Below are 19841 nucleotides of genomic sequence, written 5' to 3' on the forward strand. Positions count from 1 at the left end.
GAAAAACTTGAAAATGAGAAATCTGAAAAACTATCTATATGAAAGGATTATGTCTGTTTCTTGGAGCCATGAACATAAATGATGATCAAACATTACTTCCCCCTCCCCAGCATTTCAACCTACTTTCCTAATGATATTCAATGTGTCATAATTATTTCTAACATATATTACTTATTTTTATATAATAAGTAATGTAATATAAAAAAAAAAACATATTTTGCATATATCTTACTCAGGATCAATATTTAATACTTGTTTATTTAATTGCATTCATTTTAATAATAATTAATTAAATTAAACCAAAATATGTTTAATTATTGTGCACATAATAAGTTAGCTGAACTGATGTCACTAAGTTTGGAGCATATATAATAGCGACTGAATCTTGGAAATCATACTGATCCCTTACATTCAACCGTAATATTCTACAGCACACACTGATGTATAGCTCAAATTTCATATAATTATCATATTATGTGTATCATAATTATCATATAAAATATATGCAGAACCTAATAATAATGAATTCTATATTTAAAAAATTATTAGTAAAAAAATATGCTAGCCCTCACCACCTTCGTTCTATATAATCATTTTCGACCGATCCCAATCCCTTCGTTATTGAAAGGAAACAATGAGAAATTCAGTATTATTAAAAATTGCATATAGAAGACTAGGGCGTGGTCTAGGTAGGGCAAGCTCGCTAAGGAATAGCATAAATAAAATTAAATGATATCAAAATCAATATTTTAAATAATAAAAATACCATCCTGTTCAAATACTGCTGTGTTGCACTAGTTAACTCTTATAACAGAGCATTCGCTAATGTCTCGCGGTAATGCGCTTCATTGGAGACCTAGGAAAGCGTCCAAGCCAGCAAGGTGGAGGTGTCATCACTTCGGATGAAAATTATTTCCGCATAGAGAATTTCACAAACTTCATCCCACAATGAAATTCGAATTCATAGTCCCTTCGATAACAAAGTGAAGGCTTAACTCACTCAACTGTTAAGGCTAACAACCTTGAACCAGCTCGTTAAGAATGGTTGGATATGGATCTTTATGTAGGTTACATTATTCACGTATTCTATACCAATTTTTTATTAAGCGTTTGTCATCAGTTGACTATTAATGTATATATTCGGATGGAAGGAACTCTTATCTGGATTAAAAAAAAAAAAAAAAAGTATAGAGCAGCAGCAGTAGTATGCCAGGTGAAAATCGGGGAGAGAATAGTAGCAGTGTGGGCACGTGTTGCTCAAAGTGTAAGCCCAGCTTCGTTACTACACACACACACACACACACGGAGTATATATTAGGACACATTGCATAAATGTTATTTGAACCAACATTCATACAGCTTAGAAGGTAATCTGGATCAAGAAGAATAAGAATCACACATCCTCCTACTCTCTCGTTCATGGATTTTTTCCCTTCAAAATTTAAAAACATTTTTTATAGATTTGACGATCCTTACACCAAAACTTGTTTAGCTTTTCATGATAGATGCGAACAAACTATTTATCTATATTAAAATCAACTGCGTTCAGCCAACAAAATTAAAATTGCTTGATGCGACAATTTAAAAGCGGAGCATAGTAATAATTTCTTCAGGCACCAATTTAGTAGTCCGCATTGATATTACAAAAGCTAAAGAAAACGCACGTTTGGTGACTCAGTAAATATTTCTAAAAATCACCATGGTGCCCTCTAGGGAATGAGTAATGGATTAGTGTACTATGTATAAATACACACAACTGGGCTAAGAATATATATATATATATATAAAACGTTTTTCTTATTTTGCAATTATGTTCTGACCTAATTCTCCCATAGGAGAACACAACAATTACCACCAAGTATTTTACACTGAGTCATGATTTATTTAGTCAAGTCCACGGCACAATTAGTTCTTATACAACTGAGTGACCGTTTCGAGCAAATTATAAAAATAACTGAAAATCAAAGAAATCGATTACTGTTTGTTGGCATAAAAACATTTTCAGTGCAACTTGTATATACACGTGTATAATGGTATGAGGAAATTGAAACATGTATACTTGAATTAGGTCAGTGAACAGGAAATGTGAATTATCATAGAAACAAGGAAGATATTACCATCTAGAAGCTCACGTGTGTAAACATAATTCAGAGAGCATGGCGTTTAAAGAATTCAATGTCAAATTATAAAACCTCATGTAACGCATACTCACCTAAGTTATCTAACTAATACGAGATCAGAAGGTTAAGAAATGTGAGAGAACGGCTTAAACAACGGTTGTATTTACTTTCATAATAATGTTAATACGCAAACTATTTAAGACGGAATCAGTTATATTACAAAAAGCCATCGATATTATGTCGTATATGGAATATCGGTGGTCTTAAAAAATATTAATTTTTTAAGATTGTTTCAGCCAAACATTTTTCATAATGTCTCAGAATTAGGTCTCTAGCAGTATTACATGAAAAGCTGCAACTCAAAATAATGGTTTGCAGATCTTTATTATTATTATTCTACAAAACTCAAAAACATATACGTTTCTCAGATAATTTCAGGATAGAATTTTAAGTTATATAACTTACTATTAGTTGCAGTTTTTACAAAAACTTTAGAAATGTTATTATCACTCCTATATAATATGTATATAAATTCATCATGATTAAATTACCATCACTGTTATCGGCAACTTAATAAAAAAGGAATTATGCGGCCACCAGCTAAATCTCGAGAACCACTGCTCTAGCCATCTAATTTCGTTTTACTTAATTTTTTTTTCATTACAAAGATGCTAAATATCAGATTTCATTCAGTGCTCAAGCCAGCATGAAATTATTAATATTCATTAGAATGTTTTGCCAATAACAATGTGGGTCGATTGAAACAAAAATTTAACTACATGGACATCTTCATGCATGTATTCTGAATCCCTGATTTTATTAATTACGTCCAGCTAGAGCGGGATTATTTTGCAATATACCCCCCCCCCCCACACACACACACAAATGAGACCTAATAAAACAAAAGTTGAAACGACTCAACAAACTCTTCTAAGAATTCTAAACACCAAATTTCAATAAAATCCATGCAACCATAGCCCCTGAATAATTCCATACGAACAGACGAAGAAAACGACTACGTTTATAGAAAAAAATAATTTCCACATTCGCTTATATCTCTTAATAAACAGTTAAAAATCTGACATTTGCTTTTTGATTATTATTTATTTATTTACTTCAGATTGTCTAATTTTCACTCCTTAAATTCGAAAACAGATTCAAAATTTCGTTTTACTTACAAAAATTTTTCATACTTTTTCGGAAAAAATTATAAGATTTTGAAAACGGTAGGTCATTATGGGTTGAAGGAAAAGTTTCCGCCCGGCTAGCTAACTTCGGACCTGTTGCTAATGGAAGGCTCAGATCACTTATTACAAGCATACCAGAAGATATAAAATATCAACAGTAATTACAGAGAATAACGCGCACAACGAAACAGTTAAAAGAAACGTTTTATTTATAACAGTGATCGCATCCGTGTCGCAGTTGTCTGTATACAAACAATGTTTTTGATTTTTCTTGTGGCTGAAAGCACAACCAAAAGGCTGTCGCGTCTTAACTCGGGTACGTATAGCTACTGACGATACTCGAAAAAATCAAAATGTCACGTTCAAAACACACTAACTTTAAATGTTTGCACTCGCGTTTTGTTAATTTGCATAGTGAATGCCTCAAGAACAGGGAATTCCAGTCATTTGAAGTAAAAAAAAAAAAAACTTGCGCGATTTACTGTATGGTTTTCGATAAAATGAGGAAGCATAATCTGTGTGATTAATTTCCATAATTTTCGCAATATATAAAGGCAATAAACAGGCAAGTTTTTTCTTGTGTTACTTAGTACATTTTTCTATTACGAGTCTTTTTCAGTTCTGAACTCCAAAAAAAACCCTTAATGATCACATATGATACATGGAACAGAATAAAATAGCTTACTCGAACGTCTAAGTACTATATGTGATCATTAGCCATTATAACTTTCGACAGCTGCATAGTGTGAAGGCAATATTCACGTGCAAAACATTTTCGAAACTTGCATAATAAGTCCTTTGAAAAATGTCATTTAATACACTAGCCAGCATATTACGGATGGCTGCGATGTGACACGAATCAGGGGAAACGATACCGTTTTAAACAAAGCATGCATTTCTAGCCCAACCCTTAAATTACATAATTCACATAAACTCAAATGATATCATGTAATTTAAGGGTTATAAGCAAAATTATATGAAATGCTACATTTCTAAAATTCAATTTTTTATAGGACAATAACCTTAATTTTAAATTTTTGAGTCAAGCAACGCATTCCATTCGCTCACCACACTCTCTCTCTCTAACAAAAAAATCTAGTCCTCAGACCCCTGTTATTTTCCAGGGATGACCTCTTGTTCTTCCACCACTAGTTAACTGCTGAAATATTTCCCCTGCATCAATCCTATAAAAGCCTTTTAGTAACTTAAATGTTTCTACCATATCCCATCTTCTCCACCTATCAACCAACTTCTGCAACCCACAAACTCTCAATCTATTGATGTAGAGAGCATTCCTCAGACCACTCACTAACTTGGTCACTCGTTCCTGAATCTTTTCTACTACTTTCTCATCTACAAGAAATAAAGGCGACCAAACCTGAGCATAGTAATTCAGATGTAGAAGTATAAAAAATAGGAATAATAACTTCTTTATCTCTGCATGCTAGTGTTCTTCAATAATCAAGTAATCCTATCAACTATTTTGGACACCTTAGCAATATACCCTCTGAACTTCAACTCTCTATCCACCAACATTCCCAAATCCCTGGCCTCATCAATTTCCTGGAGTACAGTTCCATCAGTGTGGTACATAGCTGTAATCTTTTAATCCCAAAATGCGTAACTTTACACTTTTCTATATTAAATTGACATCCGTTATCTTTTGTCCATACTGCCAGCTTATTTAAATCATCCTGCAAGCTCTCTACTACATCAGCTTGATTAATAATTACGCAACCCGACTTTGCATCATCATCAGCAAACAACTGAATATCTCGTTTCAAGTCATTTCCTATATCATTTATACAGGAACAATAATGGTCCAAGCACAGAGCCTTGCAGCGCAGCACACCACTAGTCATTCGGAACTCTGCTCCTCCGCACACTACTTTTTGGTAGTATCTGTCCATGAACCACTCTCGTATCCACATCACCAGTTTAATATCCATCTCCACTTGTTCTAATTTGTGTAATAGTACTTCATGGAGTCTCCTGTCAAATGCCTTAGCAAAATCCAGCACTATCACCGTGTAGCCATTCCCCCCCCCTTGTCCAACTTAACTGTCACTCTATTATAAAGTTAATAAATTACTAAGGCAAGAAGATGGACATTTAACAAAACTATGCTGCCCCTCATACAGTACCATATTCTTATCCACCCATTTCTGAATTCTGTCTTTGACCAACTTTTCCAATACGTTTACCACCACTTCCGAGACGGTTATTGGTTTGTAATTTTCTACCGCAGTCTTAGAGCCTGCTTAATGCAAAGGAACTATTTTACTTTCCTTCCACTCCCTAGGGACCTTACGGGAACTCAGACTTAGGTTAAATAACCAAGTAAGAGACACTGACAATTCCTTTGCACATTCACGTAATACCCGAGCTGATATCCCATCCAAACCCACAGGAGTATTTGCATTAAATTCTGCAATATCCTAAGTACCTCTGATTCATTAACCTCAATTTTCATATTATTATTGCTACAGAAGACACAAAAATATCCTGCCTCCGAAGCTTGTTATAACACCTACCCTACAGCTCTGTATATACCCCTTCTTAAGAGAAAAATCCACAAATTTTGCGGCCTCCCAAGTCAATACCGCATGATCACTCTCATCAATCGGGGGTAACGTGGACACCTTACTTAAGAAGATATTTTTCAAAACTTAGATGTTTTGAACCCATGATCAGATCCAACACTCTCACGCCACGAGTCTTTTCAGTTATATGCTGTTTCAAGTAATTATCTCTTAGAAGGTGTATGAATTCCATTTCCTTCTTGCTACGTGATTTTCCTCTTTCCAGTCGATAATTAGTCCACCTGCATTCATTGCGCTAATTTGCACGCAAGCCCTTCCCATCACTCCTTGTACTCCCAGGGTCTATACTAGCAACAAACTGCATATTATGTTGGCCACATCACATCAGATTGCCTCAAATTAACTACCATTCACATTTCATATATATACCTCCCCTTTCTCCCAAGTTTCAAACAGTTGGAGTTGTGAAATGCTCCAAACATTAAGGAGAGATATCTTTGTATATTCAACTATAAAAAATTCAGGTGGCAAATTAATGAATGAAGGAGAAATGCACGAGTAAGCGGTGATACAAGATATAATAATTACTGTTAGCAAGCAAGACCCAGTGAAAATGTCAAGATTTCAAACTGGGAATGTGTATTTATGATGAGTCCTTGGTATTGCATTACAAAGACAGGCACAGTTGTACTATAATGATTATTAAAAAATTAATATGTTATATTCATATAAAATTTAAATTTCATTACTAATGATGTAAAATAATATGTACTACAAGACCTATATAATATAAGGAACCATTTTTTTTTTAGTGTAATGGGAACGTAAATGTAATGGGGAGCAGAGATACAGTGCGTGGTAATCCATATTCTTGTAGTATTAGTAGCGCAAATATAGAAATTTCTACCCGCATTCTTTCTCTGTAGGCTTTTAAATTAAGAAAATTAGTGGGAGTCTAACTATACCCTTGTAGTCCATCGGAAAAGATTCAAAAATGACAAACAATCTGAATTTCATAAGGTTATCAAGAGCCGGATTTGTTTCCAGTCATCTTAGTTCTGAACCGGATTTTGCATCACTATGTGTATGTTAAATTAGGACTTCTTCGATAGTAAAATTGTATTATAGTTTCGAGGATATGAGAATACATTCTTATGTCAAACCTTAACATATGAGTATTATATTGAAGTTTGTCTATATTGGGCCTTGGCAGACCACATATGGCAACAACGTGATGAATAATAACTGGTTTGTTTGTTTATTTTTTTATCTCCGGATATGGCAGAAAAGTTTAAAAAAGACCTTGGTCTTTTTTAAACATTTGCCTGACATTCAAGTGTCCACCTCTTTACTTGCTACTTTGCAAATTAATGGCTGCCAACAATTTTAGTAGGTGCACCATTCTGGTTTAAAAAAATTCTCTCGTGTATCCTGATTAACAAGATTTTTTTTTTTTTCATCCCGCAAACGCTATAATTTGTTACCGATCCCGAATATTTACTCTAAATCACTTCTTTCACACCGTAAGTCACTTCTTTCACGCCGTAGCAATGAAAACTTTGAAATATGGGATGAGAATACTCATCCCATATTTCAAAGTTTTCATTGCTACTATCTAATAATCGAATTTAAAAAAAAAATTATTTATTATTTTTCTTTTTTTTAGATTGGACTTGTACTGAATGCAAACGATGTTCGGTCCATACGAAAGCCGTTAGGTTAAAGGGTCAGGTTAGATTAAAACTATCCTTTAACTCGGTAGTTTATTTTATTTATTTTTTTGGAGGCGGGGGGGGGGTTATATCTCGCCGGACTCTATGTTAATCATATTCAAAAATCACTATCATTTCTTTGTGTATTTTTTTATGACTCCCACTCACGAAAGGTTGTAAATCTATAGCACATTAGTAGCATAGGTGAGTTAAGAATTTTTAATTTCTATTTTAATAATTTTAATATATATTTTTTTTTAATTAAATTTTTTTTACCAAGTCCAGAAACCCTTTTCTAGAGACCAAATATGGAATTTTTTTTCAAACCACAATAACAAACATCCATGCCCAAGGCGAGATTCCAACCTGCGGCCTGCTGGTTAAGAGTGCGGATACACTTGGTCAACCAGGCTGGCTAATATCCACATTATGTTACTAAATATAATGACAGTCCAAAACAATATTTCATAACTAGTTTCCTATCACTAACTTTCTTCCAAACTGGAATATTATATTTATTAGGTTTCTGATTTGATCCTTCTGATTTTTTTTTTTTTTCTGTTCTTTTGCTGCTGACAGATGAAATAATTTTTCGCTGGACTATTCACAGAATTAATTATTTTCTCTACCAAATGTGCATATGTATGGATGCATGAGCATTCTAATATATAATAAAACACGCAAATGATCAATTACAATGGTTTTAGTTTGTTATTTCCCTCATACTAATTGGTAAGTACGCAAATTTATATACATAATTTCACAACCCTGCCATTAACTTGACGTATTCTACGCCTGAAAAATAACGAAAAGGTTGTAATAAACATGGGTTAGGAAACCTCGCATTTCACAGAGCCCTTTGTGATTGCAGCACGAAATGTCGATAACACGCGAAGTAGATGAACGCAAGTCGATGAATCAAGATGACTTTAAAAACACAGAATCATATTATAAGAGGTGCCTGGAGCTACCCTCAGAACTGGTAGTTGCCATTTGTTTCAGTGTTTCTAAGTCATACGTTGGTGTATTAAAATAGAGGATAAGTTAACATTTACTTTTTTTTTACTTCTATGTTGTTAAATTCAGGTTCTTTATTAACATCTAATAACAAACACATCTAAATAATAGCATCGGCTTTACCAAGCTTTTCCCTGGCAGTTGAATTCCGTGCTCTCGAACGTTCAGTCTTTATCGCTGCCTTTGTGAGCGTGACAGTTTCTGTACGAAATGAAGGAGAGAGAGAGCGGAAATCTGTGAGGATACTGGAAACTGAGAAAAACGCTGTCCAATGACGGGAAATCCACACGGAGTACTGCAGTGGAAGATGGCGTTCCCGAGCAGTTGATGTAGGGTCCTGCATGAAAATAGACCTTGCCTGTACCATATCCAGTGGATCCAAGCACTTTTACAAGGCTATCATCATCAATTGTTATTTTGTCCATGGCTTCTACAGCAGTGTACGCGGGATCATCGCTTTTTCTCTCTCTTTCAATCTCTCATTTTTCAAAGAAGATGTGACATTCATTCGAGATGGTATTATCACGACAATCACATCCGCACACAGTTATTCAGTCAAGACATCAGCAGCAATATATGGGCAAGTCTCTTTGAATTCAGATTAAATCGAGCTGTATGTTCACCAGACATACAGGACTTCTGTACCTTATATGGTACAACAGAGATGTGCTTAATGACGTTCTCTTGGTGTAGAGAGGAAACGTGTGGCTCATACATGAGAACTCCACCACACTTCAAGTCGTGAGGCCCCGAGGGTATCTTCACCAATTAAATGACTTTCAGTTACCTGACGAAAGAGGTAACCAAAGTGGATTTTTATTTGTAAGACTATTTGAAATCATTGGTGTATTCTACTCCAGTTGGGAATGTTGATGAACTGTAAGAACATTTTGAAGATGCATGCACTACCATCAAACACCAGCCAGGAACCTTTCAAGTGCATGAAAATGTCAGTGGTCAAACGTCTCAACAGCTGCATCGCTGGCAACACGAAGGTCGATTATGAACACGTGCTGCGAAGCACGTTCATCCTATAGTATTTCATCTTGCCAGTTACCAAGGGATTTATGCTTATTTCATTACAGTTTGCTTTCTACTTGCAATGCAGGTTGTTGGCGTTCATGCTGTCATACAAAGAGTTGTAAACTGGAAAAGCGAGGTTTCTGAAAAAAACCGTGGTTATTGGAACCATTTCGTTAGTTTTTTGATGTGTAGAATACCTCTTTAAAGTTTATGACAGGAGCGTGGAATCATCCTGTATATGGGCAACACTTATTTCATGGCCTAGAGAAAGAAGAATCCTTAATCCATCACTGGGATATAAAAGTAGTGTTTCAAAACAGGGGAGGTGCGCATTTTCCTAAGGTAAAAATAAATTATTCCGTGTTCCATCTGAATCTCGAAATAATTCTTGTTCTCGCCAAAAATCAGTTGACAGCATAATGGAACCACTAAGTTCTTTAATGTTATAAAACTTAATTATTTAACTGAAATTTGGCAGTCTCTACCGAAAAGCTTAGCTTTTAAATTAAAAAAAAAAAAAAAAAACTATACAACAATAATAACAATCTATTGAAAACTCCAGTATGTCCAAATGCACACGCAATGATGATTGCAATCTCTGGTGTGTCACATTCTTCACAGACAAGTTTTCTAACAGTACTGGTCAGATATTGTGCAATGCATTTTTCTATTAGATTTCTTATTCAGTCTTGCTTTCACAATGACTTGTTTCGTAACACTGAAAGCTATTGCATTTTATTCTACTTCACTGCTGGAGAATGTGTTCTCAAGCTTTCACAACACTATGAAATATGCTCAATGAAACTCAGAAACACTCAGAAACACAAATATTCGACTTCCGGTGTTTTTATAAAGGATATGCGAATACATGTTATGTGAAACTGGAGATCTTTAGTTATCCAATTTCCAAAGTATGTACAGTATTTCCAAAAATAAGTACACTCTGCAAGTTTTCAAATCTGTTGTACTTCCTCTCACTTTTTCATTCATTGCTATACCATGAATGGATGGAAAGGAGGAGCAACTTCTCGTGTTCTGGTATTAATTACTATTAAAAAAATAAAAAGAACACAAAGTCCAAATAAACACATCTGCATCAGGTGATAGCTTATATTTGTACTAATGATGATTCTGAAAACGAACACACCGAAGCTTTTCACATAAGGGAGTAATTTATTTCCGGTATTTCACGACTGATTTTCTGAAGGTTGCACGCAACGTAGCTTACGGAAGTGACCTCAATTGCAACTGTAGACTAAAGAAAACTTTCTACAGTCACTCACTGCACGTAAGACAAAAGCACATTAGGCAATGTCCACAATGCGTTCCACACGAATGATCCTGAAGTAAATTGGTATATAGTCATGCTTTGCATCTTGATAGCAATGAATAAAGTCACAAAAACAGTATTAAGCAAGTACAACTTACTTGACGAAAATATTGCAACATCTGATGCCAATATCCTACCGCTGATAAGAGTTGATAAGAAATAAGCACTACACTAAGCACTATTTAAATAGGCACTATTTATTTTTGTAAAGTATATTATAAAATCATAAGAAATGGGAGATTTCTTACAGCAGAAAAGGGTAAATTCCGGTGTTTCAATAATAATTATATAACGATGCATATCGCAAAATGCTTAAGCGATTAATTAAATTGTTTTGTCCGTCAGTACTCATTTAGCAACAGGCAAAATGAGTACCACGAAGCCATGAGGCCAATATTATGATCTGTTAATTATATGTATTATTCTGGCCAAGTTTTACAACTTGGCCTGTTGTAAAACTCCGGAAACTCGAGTTTTTTTATCCCAACGAAAACGGAGTTTCCGGGGGAAAAAACCCTGCCGCCTTATACGAAACTTGCGAACTCACTTTCATTTGAAAAACTTTGAAATATGAACTAATTATGATCTAAATAGGCTAATTTTCATTAGCAAAACAATGAAAAAATATATGTTGCAAATGGTAAAAAATAGTACAGTAGACTAAAATACGAATGGAAATGTTTCAAGACAAAAAAATTGCATTTCAAAATAGTACTCTTGTACAGTAATATTCATCATCACAGCAAATTGAACGTAGCACTGCTTATAAGTGAAGTGTGTTTTGCAAAATGCATATAATTTTTATTCATCAGTACGTAGGCACACATGTTATTCCAGGTCGAATTTTAGTGAAAGTCCAGCCATCTTAAATTCAGTTTCAAGCGAACACATATTACTAGAAAAATGTTTTGAAGTGATACAAAGTAATAACTCTACGATTAATGAAATTTGATATTTTCCCATTTCCATTAAAATTTACAACTGAATTCCAATCATACCATTTTTACGGTAAAGTGATTGTAATAATTCTCCTCGTGTTAGATGGAATTTATTCAAATTTGGTATAAATATCATCAAATCAGACGATTTTTAGTGGCCATATCGGGAAAATCAAAATTATGTCTATAGTATATATGCCAAAATGGGGATTTAAATTGTATGATAATGAATGGTGTCATTATATAAGAAATATATTACGAAACAAACTTTTTTTTTCTTTTATGAACGTCTTCGATCTTTTCTACACTTGCTGGTGTAAGGTGTTATTAAGATTTATTCACAGTCATAAGAATTTTGCTTAATTTCAAAGCGTGAAAATTTGCCACTAAACACTAGTCCAATTTAAATCAAAATAGACGAGACAACGACAAAGTTCAGTAATGATTCCAAATACAAATTTTCAATAAAATCCGTCCATCAAGGCCAAGTACGAATGGTTACCAAAACAGATTTCGATTTAATTGCTGGAATAAGGAATAACGTCATTATAAAAGAACGCTATTGCGAAATGCACTTCTTTAAAAGTTTTATATATGATTTGTCTCAGATAATTTCCGTACTTGGTTCTGATAATACAAGTTTTCTGCTGTGAGAAATATAATATCCATCAAGACAATTCTCACTTATTAAATTTAAAAAATCGCTTTCCAAAGGGGGGGGGGGAAGAGTCTTTCTGCTTTAAAGACATTTCGTAGCCGCATGATGAATGATTTACGTTGTTTGTTTAGAGTTATATCGAGGAAGTTAAGGTCACGAAGGGAGCATGTTATGCTTGTCAACTGCATATGTTTGCCAGTCAGTCTTGTTTGGTGGGTGGGAAAGACTGAAACCTGTTACCTTTCTTTTAAACTGGTGAACTAATCTTCACTTGAAATCGCTTATAAAGGTTTTTCGCATTCTAGAAGGAATTAGAATCCCAGACTTTCCAATCAAAGCGTGGTCGCTTCTGACTGAGCTACGAAAGCACCTACAATTACTGATTTCGTCGGATTCTGTTGGCCGAAGATCGTAAGCTGGAGATTATTATTATTATTATTTTTTTTTTTTTTTGTAAGCAGGTGAAATGTGAGGATTAGTCGTGTAAGAATAGGCTGTGCCTAGGAGAATTAAATAAATTAAGAAATAAAATGACAGGTATGCCCCCTGTCATTTTATAGCCATCATTTTATGATGGCTTTTAAAGGTAGTGACTTTTATAACACAATACAAAATGAATAATATCAACCTATACAAAGGAAATGAATATATTTCAATTAACTATACTAATAGAAATTATTCTGTAGTTTTGAATTACGGAGGTGTTACTAAAAATAAGGTAACGCAGCACTACACGTCAAAATGTATCGTTCGCTATGATGAGGAAAACAGAAGGGAGTGAGGGGAAAGAATGTACTAGTTAGTTAACTCATATTCAATAGAATGGAAACAAGTGTACACAGCACGATTCAATTTCCGACAAGTACGATACCTTTAACATTCAGAAATCGGATTCCAATTCTGCTTAAAATTACCACAGTGGAAGAAATTCATCGCCCATCGGTAAATTGTACAGAGCAAACATCTATGGAAGAAAGTTTGGAGACAATAGGAAAGGTCTCTTAGGTTTTTGGACAGTCGCCGCAAAGTTCTGATCGTGTATTGTATACGGTACTCAACGATTTCCATCCATCTCGTTGAACCACTGAGAAGACACTGGCTAGCTGGCGATTTGCAACACGTTATCATTTCCGGGTTAAAGACCCTTGATACCAATTTTTTCCATGACAAGATGGTCTTGAGACCAGAGTGGGATAAATGCATAAACATTTATACTGATAATGTGGAAAAGGGATATGTATCAAAGTCGAGCTTTAAGTTCTTCACTCCAGTGTGCTAGTCGTTTTATTATCTGCACCTGGATCGTCTTCATAAACCATCTTAATAAATAATAATAAAAAAAAAAAATCCACAAAACAGCTGAGCACACATTTCAATCAATTTGAAATCTACCAGGGCATAACACTCACACCAAATCAGTATCTGCCCATTATCGATTTGATATACTGGAAATTTTTGACTCATTTATTAGTATAAAATGCGATGAAGGAAAGCATAGACTATATAGCATCGACGTCAGAACATAATCTTCAAGAGCAAAATGTCTTTAATGGTCTCATACAACCATTAACAATACACTAGAATAATAACTAAATTTTCAAAATAAATGTACTACGTCTGAATTTTAAAAAAAAATTCTCATAAAATTAGTGCGCCAAGTATAATACCAGTTAGATTAGTATAACCTAGTCACATTAGTAGAGTAACCATTGTCTTCTAAAACGTCATTCCTGAAATATAAGAATGCAAAAACATCCTTATAATTGAACTTTTTCGTTTACTTAACAGCTTTAAGGATTTCAATTGATTTTATTCGCCTTGGCCTGCAACCTACAAAATTGAAGCCTTTCTTTCTTTCTTCCTAAGAATAGTAATTCAGTCTAAATATCAATCTAGTCATACTCTGCACTCTTCATCTTGAATGTAGTCCTTGATATGAGGTCTAACATTTTTATGTACAAGGAATGAATGAATGTGCTTTTAGAATATCCATAGTATCCTACTAAAATCCATATCCATAGTTTACACTTCGAAACTGCCCGCTTTCAAACGCTATAAAAATTGGGTGCTACCTGGGCCAAAAGATATTAGGTCAGCAGATAAACAGCAATCACCGCAGCATGAAAATAATACGAATTAAAGTCGAATCATACCAGATCTCTAATGATGCTGACAAAAAGGGCTTATCATTAAATTTGGGAATGGAAGCCGGAATGGTAGTTATATTGATATAGCGCGTGTTTGTTTCTATACCAAATCGAAAATAACAACGATAATACAAATTTTATTCGAAAGGTAAGAGAAACAACAAATGCGATTTGCTGAAAATAAGTAAGTATCTAGTGTTTGTAAAATTTGTTGTTCTTGTAATATGGTCACATTACAAGAATTTACGAAATACGGATGAGTGAACAATGCAACGACATCACTCCGTTAACGAAAGAGGTCATGATTTACAGTATATATGTAAAATGATGACACCTTTGCACCTCCCCTCAGTATATTCATGTGACGTAGATATCTTGACTAAATTAATCCCTCGTATGCACTTTTTCGTTGAAAAAAAAATCAGGGGAAGAAGATGTTAAATCTAATAATGGATTGGTCCAGTTTCAAACCTTATCTCGTCAATGACATAATGTCCTTTTGCTTCATGAGTCTAGCGAAGTGTCTTATTAGCCTGATTTTTTTTTTTTTTTTGTTGCTCCCACCCACGAAAGGTTTAAGGAATTTTTTTAAAATATTTTTATTGATTTTATATTTTTGTACTTGTATTTTTTTTACAATAAGAGCCCATGCTAAAAAGTAATATTTTTCTATGAACCAAATCCACGATGAGTCTGCCGACACCATGGAGGGTGTAATAATCATCATCATCATCAAATTCCTGATATATACCCTCAAGGGGTGTACAGGATATGAGAGTATTACATGAAAAGTTTACATCATTACTAACTTAATAATAATAAATCCATACAATGGTATGAAATAATAAACATTCACTCTTTGCCCTCCCCCATTCTGGTGTGAAGTTTCAAAATTATACCATTAGATGTCTCTGCACTATGAGTTTCTAATTCCAGAAATATTCTGCTGATTGACATTTTTATGAATTCCAACCATGAGAGAGTGTAAACCTTTAGAAACAAAACATGGAATTCTTTTTCGATCCTCTTTCGAGCATCCGTTTTTGCATAGTGCTTGGAAATTCGCATAACTAGGCCGAACCGATAATCTGTATATGTGATTTTTTTGCGTGTTTTTTGCAGTGTTGATATATATATATATATTGTATAGAGATACCCTCTACACAAAAATATATACCCTCTGCTTCCTTAAACAAACAAAAAAAAAAAAAGCAAGCAAGAAAGAGGTGTATCGCCATCTCGTAATCTATTAATTATCCTTAAAAATAAATAAATAAATAATAAAATATACAAAAAATACACCTATTGTAGTTTAACGATGTTCTGAATTATCAAAAGGTGAATTTCTCATAAACGTTTGTGTGCTCGAGTTTATGAAGATAAAAAGCAGTGCGGCGCTAAGCTGGGAAAGAACTAGATGTATTTTCTAAATGACAAGTATTTCTGTTTTGCCTGCTACAAAGACAAATAGCCTTTTATAGCATTCATCGATTTAATGAGAACATTTTAATATTAAAAAACATACAACAAAACGCACTTTGTAATAAAATAAATACGCTATGTGAAGCGTATTTTCTTCAGACGCAAAAGGAAATCTCTCTCTCTCTCTCACACACACTTTGATTTACAAAAGAGCTACATAAGGACTTGAAAAATGCTATCCACCAGATTTCGTGTACTGAAGCATAACACTTTTACTGACGTACATTACGTGTACGTCATTAAAAAAAAAACATGGTTCCAAATATAGTAAAACCCGAGTAACTACACGTCAAAAACAGGTAGACACAATTAAGGTATTAAATTAGATCCCAGTACTGATACGTAATCGTCAAAATTTTAGTAGTTACTATTCTCGAGTTACAGCATGACTCACAAAGGAACAAATCACGATGGCATATTTGTTAGGTAGGACAGCTATTCGTCTACAATTATTCTACGCTAAGTAATTATAATTGGACATTACGTGTAGCAGCAAGAGAATACTAATTAACTATTACCTAAAAAAAAAAAAAACACTTATTGATGTCATTGTTTTTCTCTATCAGTTTTAACTTTAGCGAGGAAAAAAAATCCGCGAATGTTACGATCCCCTTGTAACTTTCAGCATTAGCAACGGTAAAAAAAAAAAAAAAGTAATTTTTCCAAATCCAACAATTAACTACAATTTACATTCAATTAATAATTACAAAACTGTCTATCTCGTAAAATTAAATGGAGAAGGCGCGCGCGCGCGCACACACACACACACACACACACACACACACACACACACCATTAGCAAAAAAACACAGCAAGCTATATTTTCCATTACAATCCTGATTTAACATGAGAATTTTTCAGCACAGGCACACTAATCGCAGTTGTTCGCGAATGCTTTTGGTGAAACAAAACGGTTAACAGTCGATCATTCGCCTCTGACATTTTATCTTATTTCTTAAAATAAATTCTCTAAGAACGTCGGAAATCTGGAGACAATAAGAGGATCTTAACAAATATTGAGAGAGAGAATTAAACAACAAACTCAAAGTTGATTGATTTTTAATTTTTTTTAAAAAAATTACCACAGAAAGCATATGGCAACAGAAGATTATGACGGAAATGCCAATTCCATTGAGTACGAGTTAATTTTTCCTTAGTAATCATTTTGGTTGTGGAATTTCACGTAAATCTGCGATGCTTATGCAGAATGTAAGATCAATTAAAAATGGATTTTTCTTTTAATATCATATAGTATAAGAACAAGTTCAGGTGATAATAAATGTTTTTTGTTATGTTTTGCGAGGGTCAGAAGAGTGTATGTGAAGGATTAATTTGGAGTAGCTAGTTTATTATGTGTCACATGAATGCAGTTTTTTTTTTTTTTTTTTTTTTTTTTTTGATAGAAAGGAGTATTATGATCACTAGACCGTGACTTATATCGCTGCACATCAGATCACTACAGCAGCACAGTAAGCAGTAAAATGGAGGAGGGTTGACTGTCATCGTACTAACTGCTTTCTTATACCCTAAACGTTAGATTATATATATATATATATATATATATATAACAGAAGTTATGAAAGCATATAAAAAAATTCCCTAATTTCCGGAAACAAAATCGATCAGATAAACCAGAAACTAGCCTAATAGCTAGATAAACCGATACTCGTATTAACATATACTTCGAGAAGAATAATCTCAAATATATGATATATTTTAATACTATATTTTATTTCATTTAACAAGCGGATTTTTCGTAGCATTAAGAATCGAAATGCAACTTGTACAACTTACGACGAAAACATTCAAGCTAATTAAGACAATTACAATTTAAAATATCTTTACCTATTTTCACAACTCGACAACAAATTCCAATAAATTTCTTTGAAGTGTAAAGGCTGAACACGTATGGAATTACGATTGCACAGAGTGAATAATCGAAACGGTCATGAACTTATAATTTATTAAACTAATAATGGCAATTATGGCATACTATAAAAGTCCACTGAAGAAGAGGTTAAAACACACACACATACACAGTGATGAACTGAATACTTGAGAACACTAGAAGGAAAGCCAATATATCAATTAAAACTGTATTATACACACCACTGTTAAGTACCTCTCAAAATACAGCGTTTTATTATTATAATTTTTAAAAGAAATTCAGGATATGGGTGCCTAAAATTTATTAATAATTTATCACAATTTTGTTGAGTTATGTTGATAGAGATTAAATGATGAGTACTTGTACTTCTAAAGTGAGACACTTTAGAAGTACAAGCATTTAGCATTTAAAATTTTATTTCTTTTCTTTTTTGTATTGAAATTTATTTTACATTAATAGGGAAAGTAAACAACTGGAATGAGGACGAGGTAAAAAAAAAGGCATAATTACTCTAATTAATCCACTTGGAGACGAACATTAATCAGGTAGGCATGGTATAGAAAAACAAAAGACAACGTGACTTACGTCAACACTGAAGTCTGAAGATTGCAGGGTTCGCCCCTTTACGTGTGAACGTCCCTATTCACCTCCGAAAATTTGGCTAGCATTCAACGAGGCCTCCGTACCATTTCATCGTACTCAAAGTCGGTTATGTGTCATATCACCGCTCAAAGCAAGAGTAATGGCCGGAGCACTTGTGGATATTTCTTCACGGTGAACACGAAAAGAAAGTCGTATAAGAAAACAAACCCTGTACTGTTAAATCGGGATAAAAGGAAGCTTGCAGCACTTCAGTACAGTCCTGGTTTCCATAGCACAGGCTGAAGTGGCAGGTTTTTCTGGCCGATGACTCATCGCGCTCTTCAAAGTTCTTGTACGGCTGCCACCATAAGCCCGCACGAGGTCGCCACGCCACCTACTAGAGGGGTCTCAAGCGTTCCGCGTGAAGGCAGCTGAAACTTGAAACAGAATGAGCCTTGCAGCAAGAATACCAAACAGTGTGGCAACAAGCTGGATGAGTCATTCGGCATAATTGTACTCCAGATTACCACCAGGTGGCGATAGAAAGTGACGTCCCGTTCAAGAATCAGGCAGGCATACTCAAAACAGTTTCGCTGCTGCTACTTAAAAACTGATGTATTATAAGTAAAAACCACAGAGAACTTTCAAAATATGTTTAGTATATCTCAGTAATGATCCATATAAAAGCTACTACAGACAAAACGTTTGGAAATACGATTCTTTCCCAAGCAAAACATAACTACAAGTATTATCACTGATTCATTTTGAAAAATAAGAAAACGTGCAACTGTAGCTTTCAACATCAACACTTGTTAATTTTATGGACGCTATAAATTACTTGATAATTCGAAAAACATGCAGGTTTTACGCGTCGTCGTGACTACACGTATCGATAATTAGTCATCGATATCTATCCTTAAGTATTTATATATTTCGATCTCCATCCTCCCACCCCCCCCCACATATTAGAAATTCCGTATGTGAATAGCCACGTTTAGGCATACAGTTTAAGCCATCTCTTATATGATCTGCTTTCCATAATTATCTCATGTGTTCCTTATTACATATTAAGTAAACGTTCAAATGTTACATAAATAAATTACAAATTCCAGCCTTCAATATCCAAGATGATTTTCCATTGTGTTCTGAAAGTGAAATACATTTAATTAATAACCTATAATGGGGGGACTCAACCGGTCCTAAGGAACGGATGA

At 34.1% G+C, this 19841-nt stretch overlaps 1 protein-coding gene across 1 annotated transcript in view; it reads right to left on the bottom strand.

Annotated features, from left to right (window-relative positions):
* LOC150104915 (uncharacterized) overlaps nt 1-19053 on the bottom strand; it is a 97446-nt gene extending 78393 nt beyond the window's left edge. Inside the window, exon 1 of the mRNA XM_090395419.1 lies at nt 18631-19053. The gene's annotated coding sequence lies outside the window, so the exon portion shown is untranslated. The remainder of the gene's footprint in view (nt 1-18630) is intronic.
* Between the last annotated feature and the right edge of the window lie 788 nt (nt 19054-19841).

The sequence above is a fragment of the Typopeltis vanoorti genome, chromosome 7, assembly GCF_054136105.1.
Source record: "Typopeltis vanoorti isolate ZY-2024b chromosome 7, IOZ_Tvanoo_1.0, whole genome shotgun sequence".
NCBI classification, from domain to species: Eukaryota; Metazoa; Arthropoda; class Arachnida; order Uropygi; family Thelyphonidae; genus Typopeltis; species Typopeltis vanoorti.